The 20930-nt window shown below is 37.8% G+C and overlaps 2 long non-coding RNA genes across 2 annotated transcripts in view; one reads left to right on the top strand and one right to left on the bottom strand.

The window, feature by feature from the left end:
- LOC103563395 (uncharacterized) overlaps window positions 1-20930 on the top strand; it is an 85531-nt gene that overhangs the window by 46252 nt on the left and 18349 nt on the right. The gene's annotated exons all lie outside the window — the stretch shown is intronic.
- Window positions 14238-18057, bottom strand: LOC139085108 (uncharacterized). The gene is made up of 2 exons (XR_011543155.1): window positions 17976-18057; window positions 14238-14459 (listed from the first exon to the last, which is right to left on the bottom strand). It is a non-coding gene; the product is annotated as an uncharacterized lncRNA (long non-coding RNA).

Raw genomic sequence — 20930 nt, 5'->3', positions numbered from 1 at the left:
ACCCTTGAACAAGCATGTAACACTTAGGACCTCATTTTCCTTCTCTACTGTGTGAGAATACAGTGAGATCACGTATACGCATGCACTTGATGATCTGGAAAGTGATGCAGGAATATATCATAGTAGCGCTTATCCGGATAAAGCTGAACCACTCCCCTCACTGTCCTTTGCCCTGGTCTCCTCTGTTCATATGTATACAGCAGGGAAAAAGTAAGCATACTATTCTGTTGCTAGGCTGATGCATTCCCAGAAGTAGAAAGGGAATTTGCTAAATGGATGAAGGTATAATCCCTAAATAAGTAAGATGAATTATCAGATAAGTTTATAGGCTACTGATGTCACCACAGGGCCAAAACTTAACCTATTTCTTGATGATGCTTTGTCTCTAAATTTGTTTTAGTCTAAGTTCTGAGGTTAACCAATTCCCTGGAGTTCTGCAGCTGCAAAGAGCCTGTGAAGATCCTTGACCACTTTGGTTCAAGTTAAGCCATGCATGAATTTAACCTTCTTCAGACTATTTGCTTGTGCTCAAAGCACTGCATTAATCAGAGAAAGGAGGCTTCAGTCTTGGGCTTGTTCTGAGAGACTCTGTTGCATTGTGTTGCCTTTGATGGAAAGCTTAAAAGGCAAAGAACAGGAAATCCACTCTGATTTCATTGTTCGCATTGAACAGTTCTTTCTTCTTAGGAACAATGCTGGTTTGCCTAAAATGACTAATAATCACTACCATTTATTGAACATTAATTCTGTGCCAGGCACTGCACAAAGTAGTTTCTTTCCATCTTTACACTTCATTCTCGCACCAATGTTTCAAAGATTTTATTATCCCCATTGTACAGAAGAAGAAACTGAGACTGAGAGACTCAGAGAAGTGAAAAAAGTTCCCCCATGGTCACTGCATGAGAGGAGCCAGGCTGGGGAAACCACATCTATCTAGCTCCCAGGCTTACACTCCTAGTCCCTAAGCTAGAACCAATAGATGGCAAAGCCCAGGAGGAATTTGGGGAAGAGTAAAGGAATCATTTCACATTTCCTATAACAATTTTTGAGACACTTCAAATTGTAGACTACAAACTCCATCCATTAACAATGAAAAACCAGCACCTCCACTTCCCAGCGGTTTCTTTAGATATCTTACTTCATTACTTATTTCATTCTCTGAAATTTGATTACCTGGTTTTCTGCAATGAAAATATGTAAGTTACCTTAGCATAATTGATTCAAACAAATCATTTTGAAGTGTTGACACAGTGCCTAGCCTTGGCCTGGGTTTGGGCAATATATTTCCTACATAGTTAATTAGAATTATCTATACTTGAAACTGGCATTGTAATTCCAACACAGCCTTTTGAATCAAGCTTGACCAGCCCCAAGCCCTTGATCTATGATTTTGAGCAGTTGTAGAACCTCTCTGATGCTCGGTTTCTTCACTGGTTAAATGAAGGTGATGATGGCTCCTATCTCACAGGTTTGTTCTGAGAGTTATGCAAGATAATGCATCTTGGATGTGAAGATTAGTTGAAATAAAGTATGTAAAGCCTATAATACAGAGCCCAAGAAATAGCACTCTTTTGACAAATCTCAACAACATTAATTTTTTATCAGTTTGAAATGCTTTTTTGAAGACTCAGGATTATTAGATATATTTTTATGTATAAATAAGTCTATATAAGTTGTTTATAACCCACATGTTTCCAAAGAGGATTTGAGGTTGCCGGTATTTTACCCAGTGGCTGGCCTCTGAGTACATCACGGCCTTTTAATATTTGGGAAGGAAAATTAAGCTCTGTAGCCTGAAATCAACTTCAATTTCTTCTGGCATCTTTTCCATTACTCTCAGAAACAAAAACAAATCTCTGCTTCAGATAACTAATTACCCTCAATCTTTCAAAGATATTAACATTTTTTAGCACTGCTCTTCTGCTCAAAATGCTCTCTCTCCCCTATTTAGACTTCAAATCCTGAGCGGCCAGGCCTGGCTCTCCTTCTCTCTTTTCCCTTCCTCTGCACTCAACCAATACTAATGAACCATGCTACTCAATTGGAATTTAACATTCTTCACCTGGTTTTATTAATCAGATTTTCAGGTGCTTTTATGTGTCTTCTCTGAACAGCTAGCCAGCAAGCAAACTGTCCTACAACTTCTTTGTGCCGTTCACATTGTGGAATTTCAGTTTTACGAATATTGATTAATTATTAAATTTTCATTTAAAATAATGGACAAACACTAGGCAAGGAATGGATTCTCCTTTTCATGGTGGCTTGTGTCAAAATCCAGGCCCCTGGATTATATCTCCCCTCTGGTGTTCCATCATTTGAAAAGTAAAATTTTAGTCAAATGGCTTCGCTGTTTGTCATGCAATGCTATGTAAATAATTTTATCTCTATTTACTTAGTTATTTATTTATTCATTGTTGAATATCAGCAATTGACTTAACTTTGCCAAGTCAGTCAATTCTTTTGGCTGGTATGTAGACATAATGCTAACAAGAAGATCAAATTCTGATGTGTCCCATTTAGTTGATATTGTATTTAATTTCATAGTTTAAAGGAAGATATATAATAGTTGTTGATAAGATAATTTGGTAACCAAAGCAAAAATTTATGCTTCCACTATTCAACCAGCACATCACTTTGTCCCAGACTGAATATGTTTTCAAAAAGGAAAAAAAAAAACAAGTTTTAGAATCTTGATAAACCTGTTTTTACACACCCACGGCTGATTCATGAAAAGCCTTAAATGAATAGCCATTTTATCAAGCTTTGAGCTTCCAAGAATTATTTCAATTATGTTAAGGTTTTCAAAAGTGACCATTCAATTTTAACATTCTCAGTTGGTTTAGTAAATGCCGAGAGCACTGCTTACATTTTGCTCATGGTGTTTTCAGGTAACTTAATAGAATAGATCATTTAAAAATGGATTCCATATTTGCAGGTAAATCTGCCCTTATTCTCACCTTTAAAAGGGGAAATGGTGTATCTGGGGGATTTCCTGAGATCAAATATTTTGATGTGTTCAAGCCAGGCACTTTAATTACATAAGAGATTTTGACATACTCTCAGTCAATGAACAATGGTTGAGTCTAGACAGAACTTGAGGAAACTGTAGGGGAGCCAGCACATTTCAGTCATTAGAAGAGTTGTTTACATAGCTTCAACCTTCTACAAAGACACAAGAGCCTTTTCAAGGACCCCTTATTCAAAGCACTACTACCTGGATACAAAACCTTGAACAGCCACCCACGAAACCAAAGAAGTTTTGGAAACCAGCTTAGATATTTCGAATATGTCCCCAACTTCTGAAAATCCCCCTTTGATAACATTCATTGCAATTTATGTTATTCCTTATTGTATTATCAGTCTTTCATGCTTGGTTGCAAGCCCATGAAGAAATAGTTGTGCTTATTTTGTTCTCTGTTCTGCCACTTGCATCCCCAAGGTAGATGGCGCATGACAAGTCTTTAGTAAATGTTTGTGGAAGAAAGGACACAGGGAGGGTGAGAAGAAAATAGTGATGGGTTGAGTTAGCAAAGCCTGTTTTAAGCAAAGATAGGTGAAGTTTGGTCAGTGGTTGGTCTCCACTCTCCCTGTGTTTGTCCTATTTCAGACTTCTTTTCCTCGTTTATCAACTCTGCCCTCCCATCCCCCATGGCACTCCAATTAATGAGACCGGCCCTGGACTCACAAACAAAACAGTCAGGTAATTTTATTGACTAAGGCCACTCAGTATTTTACCATCCTTGCAGTCTTTATTCTTAATCCTTAACCCAAAATGTCGATCATTAACAATGGCGTAGAGCAGAAAGGGGAGAGCAGAGGTTTCCCAGCATCAGAGAGCAATCAGTTCTGCTTACTATAAAACAGCTATACCACGTAGGCAGAACTTCTACATTCGTATCTTCAATCAGCGAGTCACTGGTTCAACCAATATTTATTTAACCAGTATTTAGTGAGCATCTGTTGTACGCTAAGCTTAGTACTAGTCAATGTGACCATAATCTGAGAGAAGAAAATAGCAAACTTGTAAAGAAGTGGTCGACTTCTCTTTGAGATCCTCCTTTGTCTTTTTGAACAAACTTTCAAAAGTTGAGACTATAAGAGAGATCAATATTCATCCAGTCATTGACTGAAAAGGTAGAGTAAATCATAGGCCATTTCAAGCCTTCCTGGAAATTAGAGTCACTTGGGGAAGGAAGCCAGTTTTCTAGGCAACCTTTGCAAATATGTCTCTTCTTCACTGAGTCATCTAACAAAAGTGAACTGAGCACTGTCTGGGGGCATGGTGCTAGGCCCCAGGACACGTAGATGAAAGAGAGTCCCCTCCCTGAAGAAGGTCACAGTCTAGCGACAGACAAGAACAGGCAAATTAACACTTATAACACAATGAGATAAGTACAGGGTAGACGTCAGCAAAGGGTACTATGGCAACCCAAAGGAGGGGCACACAACTAAGCCTGAGGCGGTGGGTAAGGCTTCCCAGAGAAGATGACACTGAGTGGATGGGAGCAAGCCAGGTGAGAGGGTGTGGAGAGGATGGGCTTTTTAAACAAAGGAAACAGCAAAGGCAAACGCTCAGAGGTGAGAGAGAGCAAAACACTTCTGGGAATCTACAAATCACTGAGTAAAGTAGGGACTTACTCTGTGGGAAGGAAAACGGCTGAAATGAGGTAGCTCAGCGGGGGCAGATTATGAAGGACCTATGTGGGGAGCCACCAAAGGAATGAGAGAGTTTATGATATGAAGGAAGTGGCCTCTTAGCAAGTTGGCTCTGGTAAAGTGGATTAGAGAGAGAAAAATGGGGACAGGGAGGCATAAAGAGGCGAGTATTTTTATTTATTTGTATGCTTTTTATGTTTTACACTCAATATTGCTCTTAAAGCAGATTTTAGACTCTCAGAAGACATACAGCACAGTGACCTAACAAATTATTAAGTAGTGGTAGAAATAAGGCAAAGGGAAAATAAAGGCAGGGACATGAAATGGAACCTGAAATGAGATAAAACACAAAAATAGGTCATGCGCTTATAATCAACATCTAAGGGAGGCAAATTTGGCTCTAGGCTTCCTATAAGTCGATGATTTATTATATCTGTAAGATAAACAAGTTGATCAGGATTGTCCTGCTGCTGAATTTGAATGAATATCTACTAAAGAGTCTCATATAAAGGAAGTCAGGAACAATCTTACCCTTTGTTAGAACATGAGATCCTTAAGTAAAGGGACTTTTTCACTGCTATAGTTTCAATGACTTGAAGAGTGACAGACATATATATATGGAGAGCTCAAAAAATATTTCCTGAATAAGTGGAGTTGTGAACTAGAATATTCTCCCTCCAAAAGTGAGATAAAGGCTATGTAAAAGTAGACCAGCAGAGAATAGATCTATGGGACTCCCAACCATTTAGTTTGTAGGAGAGATCAATGTTTCAACCACAATCGTGCCCTGAAAAGAGAATAGTAAAACCAAACTTTCTGATCACAGTCAGCTCTCCATATCCGGGGTTCCACATTCTCAGATTTAACCAACCACACATGGGTAGGTCTATGATGGTTGTGTCTGTACTGAACATGTACAGACTTTTCTTCCTTGTCATTGTTCTCTAAACAATACAGTATAACTACTATTTACATAGTATTTGCATTGTATTATGAATTATAAGTAATCTAAAGATGATTTAAAGTATAGGAGAGCATTGTATGGGTTATATGCAAATACTATGCCATTTTACATACAGGACTTGAGCATCCACGGATTGTGGTACCCATGGGGGGGTCTTGAAACCAATCCCCTGTGGATACAGAGGGATGACTGTATCCTGAAACCTATCAAACTCTGCCACCTTGAGAAGGAAGGGAGAGAATCTAGACAACTCTCTAACTTCATGAGTAGCATTTTCATAAGCATTGTTAGAGTGAACCAAGTAAGAATTTTTATAGAGGTATTTCTAATAATGCTTTAAGGTTAGGACAAAAATATCATACCAAAAAGCACTTTTATAAAAGCAAATTGTGTGCTATGTGCTCAGTTCCCTAATAGTCTGGCATAATCTAAGAATAGCTTTCAGGAGATCTTCATAGATTTATTTTTAAAAACTTCATGGATTCCTTTAGAAATATTATTCTCCCAGGAAAACCATTGGCAAGTATTGGGCAGTAGTGAATTTAGAATTATACTCTATGACAAGTATCTGAAGGGCAGCCATTTAGTTTGTCCAGCTCAGGTTAAATCCCTAAGATAAACTATGGGTAACATTGATAACCTTTGAGAATATTGTAAAGCTTGGCTAGGACAATAGGTGGATATAAGGAAACTCCTTTTCTATCCAGAAATAAGCAAAAGGGATAATATCAGGTAAAAGAAATACATCACAGAGAAAATACATATATGTGTTCTAACTCAAAATTCTACATCATATGATATGACCAGAACTACAGTCTGAAAAATTTAAAAGATAGTATGTCCCATCATCTGCTAGTCCTTGAAATATATTAGTAAAGCATCCCTGGAATATTTAGATTTGAATAATGCAACTGCCATGCGTACCCTCGACATCGAGGTAACTTGCTCAATGCATTTATTAGTAGCAAAAAAGTTAAAAGTTGTAAAGTATTAATAAAAATAATGGCTTTTATTTTAAAATAGTGATCCATAGATTCTCTTTAGGGCAAATGGTGTTCAGCAAGGCCAGCTTTTTGCTAAGGCCAACCTAGGTCATGATAATAAAACTGTATCATATGCTTAAAAGAGAACGGTCATCTTTTATCAATATAGAAAATGGACATGCATCCTGATTAAGAAAAATAATACAAGAAAAAATCCATGCATGCACAGAATTTAGACGTTTAGGTTTCATTAGCTTCATGGAGAATCTGCTTCCGACGGAGGGTCCGTTCATTAAGAGAGAAAATATAGACTGAGAAGATTTTTCAGGGTCTGTGATAAAATAAATTTTAGATATGACTCCAGTGAGTCATCAAAATGAAAATGTCCAATAACTAATTGGATATATAAATCTTGCCTTTAAAAGAGAAGTCTGAGTTGGAAATAGATAATTGAGGAGTTATCATTTAGATTTAAATCTATGGTGATTTAGAGAGAAATCGGAACCTAGTTATTAAATATGGAAGATAATGTTGCTATGTAAGGGAGTAACAGGTCTTCTTTTCAACTGCTGCTGAACTCTAAAATGACACCACAAACATTAGTAATTTATTAAGAGTAGTTTGAAGATCATTACATAAGTAACCTCAACTCTTGATACCGTGTCAGGCAAAATTTGAGGTGACATTCTCAAAGTCTGGTTTCACCATCTATAATCACAAAGTAGAACAAATCAAAGGAGGGAAAAACACTTCTGAGAATGAGTAATTGGTGCAATAAAATGTACAGGTTAAAGGAAAATTCAGTTACATGAAGATTAAGTCAAGTTTAAGCAATGAAATGATGTATCATGACATGTTTCTTACATTCTACACACTTTGGAAAGGCTGATAAACCACGTCAGAATATCTTGACTTGGGAATTTGGAGAGTCAGAGTTGAGCCAGGAAAAAACCGTGAAGTTAGCAGTTTGGTTGTTCCATCTCCTCCCGCCAGCCCTTGCAGGTTTGCCTTTGAGCAGTTCCCTGACCCAGGTTCTCAGTGATCTTATTGCTGGTCTATGTGCCTCCAGCTCCAAAACAAAATGATCTGATAACCTCATTCATATCAGTGGACTTATTCATGCATTTATTAATTCAACAAATATTTATTGAGCATCTGCTCTCTCTGTACTAGGCATTGTCTTATGTCTCAGAATATGGTGATCAACAGATAGATGAATAAATAAGTAGACATAAATTGATCCATGATGAAAGAAAGAAAGAAAGGAAGGACAGAAGGAAGGAAGGAAGGAAGAGAAGAAGGAAGCAAAGAGAGAGAGAAAGAAAGAAAGAAAAAGGAAAAGAAAGAGAGAAAGGGAAAAAGAAAATCAGGCAGGATATGTGATATATTAAGCAAGAATTAAAAAGCTGAGAGATGGGACGTATACTATTTAGATACAGTTTTCATAGGTGGGGATATTTGTACCTATGAAATGACTGGAATGACATGAAGGAGCCAGCAATACAAAAAACAGAAGAAAAAACTATTTAGACAGAGCAAATAGCAACTGTGTGGCTGACTGTATTTTCCAAAGATGGCCAAGACAAGATATCACATCCAATCTGCTCTGATGTGCCACTGACACTCCTTCCTTAAACCTGAACAGAACTTCGCGACCACTTCAACCAATGGAGCCTGGTAGAAGCAACACTAATTGCTATGCAGTTCTGTCCCATTCTCTTGGGATGCTTGCGTTTATTACTCAGTTTCCATGCTGTGAGGAAACCCATAGCATACATTGAAGAAACTAGGTGTTCTAGCTGAGAGCCACAAATGAGTCCCCAGCCAATAGCCAGCATCAACCATGAGGCCTTTGCTAGAGATGCCTCTGGATGATACCAGAGTCACCCCCAGCCTTTGAGTCTTCCCAGCTGAATACCCAGACTTTACAGAGCATAAACTAGTTGTCCCTGCTGTGTCCTGTACAAATCTGTGATCCACAGAATCCAGGATTAAAATAAAATGGTTGTTTTGTGCCACCAAATTTGGAGGTGGTTTGTAATGCAGCAATAGGTAACTGGAACTAGTGCTAAAGCCCATAGGTGGGGAGGAGAATCAGATATTCAATAAACACACAATGGCTACTGTAACTGAGCAGTATAGCCTTGGATCTAGTGTAGAGGTGAGGACAGAGAGCCTGGTAGGACAGATCATACAGAGCCTTCCTTGCAAGCCATAGGAAGGAGTTTAGATGTTTTTTTTATTAAAAATGATGGGGCCCCATTATCCTATTCCTATGAGACAGAGATCTAAGTCTGGTGTAGGAAGCACTTTGATCCTGGAGCAAAATCATGTAGGTTCAAGTGACACTTCCATCATTCCATCATACATATTTTCTTGGAAAATCTGTTAATCTTTTGAACCATCAGTTTCATCAGCAAAGTAGGAATGAAAATAACACCTACTACTTCACAGGGTTGTTGCAAGGCTCAAACCATCTGGTGCACGTGAAATCACTCAAGAAAGCGAGAAGCATTCCAGGCTTTAGAAAGATTGGAATAATACGATGTACAAAATTAGTTAAATTTTTAAGTGGAGAAATTAAATATGTCAAATTTTCTTTTCCAAATGGATTTTCCATTCACTAATTATACCATGCCTGGCCGTATGGGATTATTAGCCAACTTGAAACATATACATCCCATACTTGACTTCAGGTCAATGGCCAAATAAATATGGTGACATATCTGGTCAATAAACAGATGATAATACCTGCAAATTTTGTTAGGAAAAGGAGTGATGGTTATTTACAAAGAGAGAGGGAAGACAAGAACTAATGAGCATTTTGAACACTTTCCTTTGAAAACCACCACATCTCTCAGCAACCGAAGGAATATGGAAGCCAATGAACACTTCATTACTAGCTGGGATTTTGATCCAAAAGTCCCAGCTGAAATATCAGCAATCTAGGGTGGATTATTAGAATTCCTTTTCATTTTGACCAGGTGGGCTTATGCAGACTAAAACCAAAGCTGACTAAACAGCACTCTTTCCCCAAAGGTAACCCCCGGGAAAGAAACTGAGTAGCAATGAGAGTGGTGATGGGTTGAGAAAGAGACACATCTCTAGTTGGATTCCTCCCTCAGGAACAGCACTGAGCCTAGACCACCATTCCAGCTTCAGAAAGCAAACACAATCAGAGAGAAAGAGCAATGGCTGGAGATTGTCTCATAGGTGAGCTGCTTAGGATCCCTCACCACTCTCCCTAGGCTTAGGAATAGCAATGCTGTTATCAATGATAATTGCAGTAATAATAACATTTATTTGGTGCTAACAGCTTCTCATGCATTAACACCTCTAATGGTCACAATAATTCACAGATATTCGAGTAATCAATGATGATGCTATTATCACCATTTTACAGGTGAGGAAAAATGAGGCTTAAAGTGGTTAAGTAATAATCCAAGTGAGTTGAGCTAGTGGGTGTTGCAGCTGAGACTTGAACTTTGGTTTGTTCTAACACCAAGGCCATCTTATCACCTAAGATGTAATTTGTTCCTAATTTCCAAAGGAAAACCACTTTCAGTTCACTCCAACTTTAGGTACAGCAAAAGCTCTTTCCCTTTGGCATTGTAAGTCAATCTATATAGCCACTCCTCTTCCCTAGGCTTGGGGGAAAATGCCTGAAACTTGACCTCTCCCTGTTAGGGGGAGGGGAGCAGAGAAGTTGGACAATGAAAAAGAGCCTTCACCAATGGCAATCAAAGACTGATAAGAAGTTATCAAATTTGTCCATATGAAACTATTCCGGTTTCATCATCATTGGTACAGTTGATATATTCTTTGAAATTCCAAGAGCATAGTCTAATTTGGGGAAAAAATATGTTATATCAGCATTATTTTATCTATATATTTATTCAAGTCAGAAACAGTACAGGCAGTTGTCTATACGAGATGATTTCATAACTTACTTTAAATTATCCTCCCCTACTCAGTGCCTAGTGCCTAAAATCCTATCATTAGCTGCTCATTCCGTGGGGTTGAGCATTGTCCACATAATGTCAGACATTGGGATGATGGAAATTTTTATTTTTCTCTGGAATGCTGACTTTGAAGACTCAGGTCTCATGAGTCATCTAATTCATTATTTGTGATAATAATGGCCATTTTGACTAGTGCATGTTCCAACGGAGAACTGGGTGCAGAGATCAGATAAAAGGCAAGCAGACAGACTGGCACAAAAGAGCTTTCAAAACCCATTTAATGATCAGTTTCTAAATATTTTACAGCTTCAGGTAGTGCCAAGTTGGGCAGAAGACAGTCAGAAGACATTCTAGTGAAGATCTCTGTCCTTTTAGTTATGTGTATTCCCACGAGTGGGCTCTTTTTTGGTTTCAAATAGTATCAATGGATTGATCGTATTTTAAGTAGGAGCCAGTATTCCTTCCTCCCTTCCTTTCTTTGCTTCTGTCTTTCTTTCTACTGTTGAGCAATTCCTCTGTGAAACCCTCTCTTCTCTTGGCATTTGTGAGATGATACAGTCCTGATGTTCCCCCTGCGTCTCTGGCCACTCCCTTCCACTTTCCTTTGTCAACTCCTTCTTCTCTATCTCGTGTTCCACAGGCCTCAGGCCTGGGTCTTCTATTTTCTCACTCTCCGTATACTTCCTCAGTACTTTCATCCACTCCCACTTCTTTGAATACCATCTATAAGGGAGCAATTCCCACACTTATATTTCCAGCCTGCACTTCTCTTTGGAACTTCGGACCTGTATAAATGACCACTTACTTGACATATCTACTTGCATATTTCAAACATAACATGTTTAAAATCCGACTCCTTGATCTTCAACATTCTTTCCCCTCAAGGCTCTTCCTCTAGTGTTAACCCTCTGAGTAAATGACACCCAAGAAGTTCGTGCCAGAGGTCAGCCCTGAAGCCTCCCTTCCTACATCCCTACAGACACTCATCAATTCCTTTTGTTTCTACACATGAAATCCATTTATAATTCACCTGCTTAAATTCATCTGCACTGTCTGTCTCCTCATCTCAACACATCGTCTCTCTCCCAGATTATCAGATTCCTAACTGGTCTACCCAATTCAGTGACTGGCTCCCTATAATCCATTCCCTAATACAATGCTTCCCAATGAATTTAGAAGGAAATAAAAGTCTATAGAAGGAAACGAAAAGGTTATAAGGTCTGCCAAGAGTCTTCTCAATGGAGTCTCCACACTCCTAAGAAAAAGACAAAGGAAAAAAATTTATTTCTTCCTCTGGGCATTTTTGAATCTGGATGTGACACAAGGACCCTGGGACAGTCATGCAGTCAGTGTGATGGAAGCAGGCACAAGAGCAAAGCTGAAACACTAGATCTGGCAGAATCGAGGGATGAAAGTGTAGAGATGAATCCACTACAATAGCAGTGAGCCCTGATGAAGCTCCCACCCTGATGTTCGGATGAAGCTCATTCTATCTCTAGAATTCTGTTTGTCTGAGATGATAGATATCCCCACTGTTTAAAACCAATCTGAGTGAGGGTTTTTGCTACCATAGCTGAAAGCATCCTAACTGATAGAAGATAGACAAAGAAATTAGTTTAAACCTATTGCAATTAATCTAAATGAGAGACAACAGGAGAGGGGAAAGATGGATTACATGTTTAAGAGATTAAATCAATGGGACTGAGATGTAGAAGAAGGAACCAGCATGGGGAAAAAACATGAACACAAATAAGTGAGAGGAAAAATGTGATAACCCTCAGCAAAGGTGCGAAGGAAATGCTGCGGAAACTCAAAGGAGGGAGTTCGTTTCTCAAAAGTAGGTATTAGGAAATGCTTTATGTAATAGAGACATATGGGATAGAATCTAACAGAAAGTAAAGTTTTGACAGGCACTAATGTGAAATGACAACTCCAAGCATAAAAAAAATTATGAAGGGAACATTCCAGATTGGGGAGAGTGAAGAAGAAATGTAACACATTTGTAGGAAAAGGAAAACAAAAGGTTGGAAAAGTACCCTGAAGTTTGAGTTTAGAAGTCCAATGTGCCATCCATTGTGTCATCGAGCTATGAAGTTTGAATTTAATGTGGTAGGCAATTATATCTGTGGAGGGTACATTGTATTTGCTGCTAAAAAAAGTTTCCAATACCTTTCTAAGAAAGATTCTCTTATAAAGTTGCTACTTCTGGATTTTATTCTGAATTGATGCTAAAGCAGAAGTAATTAAGAATAAAATAGGGGCCGTCCCCGTGGCCAAGTGGTTAAGTTTGCGCGCTCTGCTCCGGTGGCCCAGGCTTTCACTGGTTCGAGTCCTGGGGGGGACATGGCACCGCTCTTCAGACCACGCTGAGGCGGTGTCCCACATGCCACAACTAGAGGGACCCACAACTAAAAATACACAACTATGTACTGGGAGGCTTTGGGAGAAAAAGGAAAAATAAAATCTTTTTTTAAAAAAAAGAATAAACTAATTGTTAGTAATGTCTTTTCAAGAGATCCTCATTATTTCCATGGTGGTTGAGATAAATATTTATAGGAATACATCAAGTTCACAATGACAACAAATACTATTAATTTTCCCTTACTATTGGTGTTAATTTTCTGAAAGATGGTGATGAAGGAAGTTAAGGTCTTATTTTAAAAAAATAAATAAATAGGGCCAAGATCACGAAAAAACACATAATGCTTTTCTGAATCTTTAAATTAATTAAAATTAAATATTAAAGGTGATATATTAAAGAGACCAATGAAATTTTACACCTGCTAAGTGAACAGCAATGGGTTTGAAATACATTAAGCCATACAAGATTATCAATATTTAATCATTTTTTACCTACAAGTTGGACATTTCATGTAGTTTAGTCTGATATCCTATTGATTAGTCTTTGTTTTTCAACAAGGATGTTACAATTTTAAAATATTTTGGTGAATTTATTCTGGTTTGTAGTAAATAGTTTACATTTTAAGAGACTTGTAAGTAATAGTGATTAAGAGCATGAGCTCTAAAGTTAGATTGCTTGGATCAAACCGTGGCTCCAACTCCCACACAAGCTAGTTTTGAGCCAGTTATTCAATTTCTCTGCCTATTCTTCTTTGCCTATTCTGTAAAATGAGTTTAAAAATAATACCTACTTTGGGGTCAGCCCCATGGCCAAGTGGTTAAGTTTGCGCGCTCTGCTTTGGTGGTCCAGGATTTCACTGGTTCGAATCCTAGGCGCGGACGTGGCACCGCTCATCAGGCCACGCTGAGGCGGCGTCCCACATAGCACGACCAGTGGCACTCACAACTAGAATATATAACTATATATCAAGGGGCTTTGAGGAGAAGAAGAAAAAGAAAAAGAAAAAGAAGATTGGCAAAAGATGTTAGCTCAGGTGCCAATCTTTAAAAAAATAAAAAATTTTAAAAAATAATACTACTTCATAGGATTGTCATAAGGAATGAATATATAATTATGCCTAAGGTATATATAGCAGTGCCTGGCACATACTAATTCGTCAACAACTATTAGATGCCATTATTATTATTATTCTCGTTTAATAACCTATCCAAATATTTAAAACTTTCAATTTCATGAATGAACTATTGGGTACTATTGACTGGATCCTGTTCTTGGATATTCTTCTCAGCATAATAAGATAAAAACATCAGTCTCTTGTATTTAGTTTATTATATATTACTGAATTGGGGTTTTCTCATCTCTTTCCTCAAAGGAGAGCTTTAAGTAGCCTCATTTCACCCATCGTGACAGAATGGCAAAGCTCGTGCTCTGTCCTTAAACAGTCTCAGTTCTCGACCTCTTCCAACACTAGTCAATGCTTCTAACAGCCAGGTTTCGTCATTCCATCTTCATTTGTTTCTCTCTATGATACACTGAAAAAAGAAAATTATATTTCCCTCTGCTTTCTGGGCACCTTTTCCTTTCAATTCCCCTTTTCAAATCCTACTTTTTCTAACGAGCCTGACCTAGGAGTCACTAGCAATTCATATATAATGAAACTATACATTTCACATTTGCGATAAAGTTGTGTGGAAATAAATTAGCATATGCTAGCCTTTCATGTAAGAGAAACTGAAGTCTGGATGTAAGAAAGCATATATTTTTATAGACTAACTTTTTTAAGGTTTTAAACAACTGAGCCCTCAGAAGTTCATAATAGTTATGTAATCTATTGTACCAAATTAAGTCTTTAAATAGGTGGACTTTGTGCTATTAGTCAATCAATTGATTAGATGGGGCCCACTCCCATTATGGAGGGTAATCTGTTTTACTCAAAGGTCACTTATTTAAATGTAAATCTCATCCAAAAGCACCCTCACAAAAATATCCAGCAAAATGTTTGACCAGATCATTGGGCACCAGGGCCCAGACAAGTTGACACACAACATTAACCAACGTATTCACCGGGGAAAGTAAATTCACCTGTTTAAGGCCAACTGACCACCTGGTCATTTCCTCAACAAGATGACTTTTGCCATGGTTAACGCACTCTTTACAAGATTTTGACTTTACTTTGTCTGACAAGAAATTTACATTTATGGGCACAGTCAACATGGATTCAACCCTTTGTGTCAGGTTCACATTAAACAAAATCAAAGATTACATAAAATTAGTTCATGTTTGTACACAAAATTCCAGTGCGTACCTTGACTATAAAGAAAAAAATATGAAGCCAAGGAAAATGAGTGAATCCACAAATACTTATTGAAGGCTGCCATGTTCCTCACACTATGTGAGTGCTGAGAAATATAATAATGAATGCTATGTGCTTAACTCCTGCCCCAAGGGGAGCTTTCCAGTCTAACTGGGTATATTGGAATGTGCTAACCTCCTGTATTGGTCCTTTATGGCATTGTATTACTTTTCTATTGATGTGTGACAACTTACCATGAACTTAGTCGCTAAAAGAAATGCCCATTTCTTAGTCATATTTTTGTGCATCAGAAATATGGCATGGTCTAGCTGGATTCTCTGCTCAGAGTATGACAAGGCTGAAATAAGGTGTCGAGCAGGCCAAGTTCTTGTCTGTAGGCCTGTACAGACAACAACCTCTTGTCTGTAGAGGAAAATCTGCTTCCAAGCTCCTTCTTGTTGGCAGAATTTAGTTCCTTGAGGTTGTAGGACTGAAGCTCTTGCCTTCTTACTGGCTCTCAAATAAGGACTGCTCTCAGGAACTAGAGAACTCCTCCCAAGAGTAGTTACCTAGCATATTCTCTCTCTCTCTCTCTCTCTCTCTCTGTTATTGCTGAGTCCTTCGTATGATAGGGCAGTATTTCTTAACTTCTGCACCATCGACATTTTGGACCAGATAATTCTTTGTTGTGGGGGTTGTCCTATGCATTGTGGGATGTTTAGCAGCATTTCTGACCTCTTCCCATTAGTGTCAGTAACAGTCCCCTTGTTTCATTTGTGACAATCAAAACTGTCTCCTACCACTCTCAATGTCTCCTGGGGGGCAAATAGTCCCCACTAAGGACCACTGCCTGAGGGCAAGCCAACGTTGAGATGGCTGCTAAACAAAGAGAGTTATGTAAACTTAACAAGTTTCTCTCAGCTAAGGCAGCTTTAAATTTTCTCACCCTCTACTATGGGGATAGCCTTGGCAAGGAAACTATGATCCTCAAGTCTCCTTAAGCATGATGGCTTTCTTCCCCAGACAGCAGTGGGTGATGCTTTTTGCCCTTTCTGATCACTGTGTCTGTCTCCCAATCCATTCTACTGATAATATTTCTGTTTATTAGATTGAAACTATGCCCTCCCTCTCTGGGACTACTTGATCGCCTTGACTGAAGCATTAAACATCTCCTACCTCTTTAATTACATCCTAAGAGACCCCTACTTGGTCCACCTTGGTTTGCTTTCTACTGATACACAACACAGTCATAGCACATGGATTAGGTTTAACTCAAAGGGCAACATTTTCAACTTCTTACAATATGAGGAGATGGAAGTTTTCTCATGCCTCATATTTATTTCTCATGCCTCATATTTAGCATCCATTTCCTTTTTAATCTTTTTTCTTTTTTCTAATTTATAACTATGTTTTTTAAATGTCTTTGTCTTTTTTTCCCACTAGACAACGGACTCCCCGGAGGCAAGAACTTTGCCTATTTTAATTTTAATGTATGTAGACCTACATAGCACCTGCCTCATAGTAGTATTGCTAAATGAATATTTATATAATGAAAAAAAGTGTGTGTGCATAAACTCTCTCTCTCTCTCTCTCTCTCTCTCTCTCTCTCTCTCCTCATATATATATATATATACATGCACATACATAAAGTATTTCTGTTATCACAGAATATCCTAGTGCCACCTTCAAACAAAGTAAGATGCCTACAAGTATACACTTAAGATGTGTTGCTGTTGTTTCTCCTCTATGGGGAAAAAGGAGAAGGGTTTTTGGAGTTAATAGTATGGGGAGGGATGCTGTACTGACTTTAATGTCTGAATTCATAGCAATTGTTTTGAAAACTGGGCTATGTCAGGGAGGCAAGCAATGTCTATCTTAGTATTTCTCTCCAGTACCTAGCAGAAATTGGTCTTTTTCCGCTTTTCTAATGAAAATAAAATAAAATTTAGAAATATGTGCTTTTAACAAGCAACACAAATAGTTTGAATATCTTACTTGTAGCAGTTACTTAAGTATAATTGCTATGACAGTGAAGTGTTATTATAAACTCAGTTGTTGCGATTAACAAGGACTAGAAATGATACATTTTAAACCATAGCATAAACCTATAGAATAGAAGTAAGACCTCTCATAATTTCTTCACTCCCTTTTCAAAAGTCAAACAATCTTTCCTCCAAAAGGGAGAACATGTGGTGCCAGCTGTGATCTTAAGTCAAGTTATTTACCCTCTCTGTGCCTCAGGGAGCTCATCTATAAAATAAGGATTATACTATCTACTTAAGATTGTTGTGCCTTACATATAGAAAGCGACTAACAAGTCATAGCTTTTGCTCTGTAGGCAGTCACCTCTTTGTAAGAAATACCCTTTTTTATGTACCATGAAGAAAAAAAAGACGGGTCACTACTTAAATTATGAGACAATGCTATCTTATTCTATAGACATAGTAACACACCCCAGTTTCTGAGATGTTAAAATAAGAAAAAAGCATGTTTTACAATCAATGATCTGTGATGCTATTTAGAAAGGATATCATTCACACATTCATTCCTTCAGAAAATTTTTCTGAGCACTTATTATAAAAGGTCACGATAAAAGTTAGGTTCACTTTCTTTTAGATTGCACATAGTTTACAGCAGTTTAATAAAATATTGAAATAAAAGTTTTAATATGGTACTGTCTTAAGGAACCATTCTTTTTAGGATTTCACTTATTTTTCCTTTCTATGAAAAAATATCTGATCCAAGTTTGGCTTACATGTTCAGGACAGAAAGATGAGAAGAGAATTGACCCTGTGCTGGAGACATTCTTGGCGTAGGAGGATGACAGAGAAGAAAACAAATAATTATGACATAATGGAATGGACACACTGTCAGGAGAGCGCAGCGCAGGGAAGTGAGCAACTACTGTGCGTGTGCCAATAAACAGTGACCAAAACTGTAAGGTGATTTCCCATTTTCACAAAAGGAAGATACAAAGGAAACAATGAAAAAGCAAAACAAGGCTTTTTGGTCACCTCGAATTCATAAAACTTTAGAATGATGAAGAACTAGTTAAGAATGATGTCCACTATTTGTTGAATGGATTATAAAAGCTATTTAAAATGAGATATTAATTTTATAATACTGTTTTCACGTCTTTCACGTATTCCGTGTAGCAATTGTACTTCAAACTCTGCCTAGTACTTTGACTCAGTGTATTTGTCATCACCAGACTGTTGGCTCATCAAGCTGTTTTTTGGAGCATGCCATCTTCATTCTCTCAAATTGTTGGAGGCACAGAACTTGTTTAATCTAGGTATTGTCATTGAAAATTTTATCCAAAGTCTCAAGTGCCTACGTAAATAACAGTGGAATCATTTTTTTTTAATTTCTCATTTACAAATATATTTGTGAACTCCATATTATGACAACTTCCAGTATTACATTTTTAAGTGATCATTAAAAGACATTCCCAATAAGTACTTTTTTCAGGTGTGATATCACTTTGGAAAAAGTAATTTTTTTTCCTGAGGAAGATTTGTTCTAACATCGTTAACAGAGCTAACATCTGTTGACAATCTTCCTCTTTTTTCACTTGAGGAGAATTAGCCCTGAGCTAACATCTGTGCCAGTCTTCCTCTATTTTGTACATGGGTTGCTGCCACAGCGTGGCTGATGAGAGATTTAGGTCCACATCTGGGGATCCAAACCCCCAAACCCATGCCACCAAACTTAACAACTTAGCCACTGGGCCACACCCTGGAAAAAGTAACTTTTAAATCCATGTAAACATATTTGCCGGCTTTTATTAACTAGTTTCATCAGGGATATCTTTAAGTACCAATAGCAATCATTTCTGCTTAATATGACTTCCCCCAAACAAACTGTTATTCAAAAGAGAAATGGAAAGAATTCCATACAATAACATGCTTTGTAAAGAATTAAGGTCCCCTTCCTCTTTTTAGAAAGACGATTTTGAGAGGGAAGCTCACTTTACACTCAGACCCAAGATAATCCTGAGAAAGTTAGGGAATGTCTTATCTGTGGAGGAGATGAGACCAAGTCAGAGCTTGAAGGATCAGCCAGATGTTCTCAAAGACAGAATGGAGAAAATAGAAGAAATAAGAGTATTCCATGCAGAAGGAGAATGCAGACTCAAACTATAGTATCTTCAGGAAAAGATAGTTTTATTCAGCTGGAGCAGAGTATAATGTAGATGTGAAATGGGACATAAACTAGAGAAGCATGTTGGGGTCAGATCATGTAGAGCTAATGAATTTAGATTTTATGTGGCAGGCAATAGGGAAGCTTCCAAGGTATTTAAAGAGACAAATGATAATATTAGGGGTTTTTTTAACTGCATAAAATAGCTAAATGGCAATGACCTACACTAAAAGAAATATAAAGTATAATGAAAGCTAGCCCTATGCAAAATGAATTTGTTATCCACACCCATCACTTCTGTTTCTGTACCCATTTCCCCCTCTATAGTACACTCATTTTATTCACACCTCTCATACACTCCACTTCATCCTCCTCATCAAAAACTTCTCTTGGAGAAGATAGGAAACCTGTTATGGTCATCTTCTTTAACCCCACAGCAACCATGAATTAGATCCCATTATCACTATTTTACAGACAACAAAACTGTGCCTTACAGAAGTTAGGTGAGTTTTAGAGCTGGAATTTCAGAAGCAGGTCTGTGGGAACACATTCCTGCTCTTATACGTGACATAAGGTATGAGTTTAGAACTCTGTTGAGTTTGATGTGCAATATCAAGGAATTTACAATCTAACCCGGGAGGATAGATTAACAGATGGGAAACAAAGATGAAAGAAGTCAAGAGGGAGTATAATTTAGTGGTAAGCTCATTTAGAGAATAAAGACATCTTTGGGAGACTGAAAAGTCATGAAAGAAAGATCTTGAAATTGCCTAGAATGAGCAGAGATGATGGTGAGTCTGGTAGTGGGAATTATGAGGACACACATATGGAAGTAGAATATTCAGGACCATAAAAAGTGACTAAGACAGAGAGAGGTTCCAGTTATAGGAAAAAAGATTGGAAATGAGTAAGTGGTTTATACATGAAAGACTCTGACGTGAGATAGATTTTATACCAGACGTGCCAGTCCTTGTTAGTTACGATATGCTGTAGGTTTTGATATGCTGAAAAAGATAAATATCAGAATACCGGTCTGGCAGCCACATACAGGATGGATTAAGTTTGTGAAAGGACAGAAGAGAAACCAACTAATAGGCTGTTACAGTAATCCAGGTGTGCAATAATGATGGCCTGGACTTTCTTCTCCCTTATGTAAACCTCATGGCAACGGCCATGTCTATGAAGTCTTTCAGAAAATAATACGAAAACATGGCCTTGCCAACTTGGAGATTACCAGTTTAACTGGACAGAGGCCATCGACCAATGAGTCACGGGAGACATTTTAAACAATGAATTCAGACAGTCTCACTTTGTATTCAGCTGCAGTATACCTGGAAGGTAGGGTAAGATTATCATCAAAAACTGTGCTGAATAATTCTGTGATGCCACAGACGAGCCATTCAACCTATAAACTACAGCCTATGCCCCAACCAGCAAATGGAATTATATGTTGTGAAAAAAGAAATCAACTGTTAGACATTAACATGAGTAGGTTTCACTAATTGAGAAAAGGTTCAGTTTATCGAGATTTAGAGAAAAAAACAGTTTCTGTGATCACTCTCAATTA

The sequence above is a fragment of the Equus przewalskii genome, chromosome 8 (genome assembly GCF_037783145.1).
Source record: "Equus przewalskii isolate Varuska chromosome 8, EquPr2, whole genome shotgun sequence".
In the NCBI taxonomy this organism is placed as follows: Eukaryota; Metazoa; Chordata; class Mammalia; order Perissodactyla; family Equidae; genus Equus; species Equus przewalskii.
This window is presented reverse-complemented; position numbering and strand designations above follow the sequence as displayed.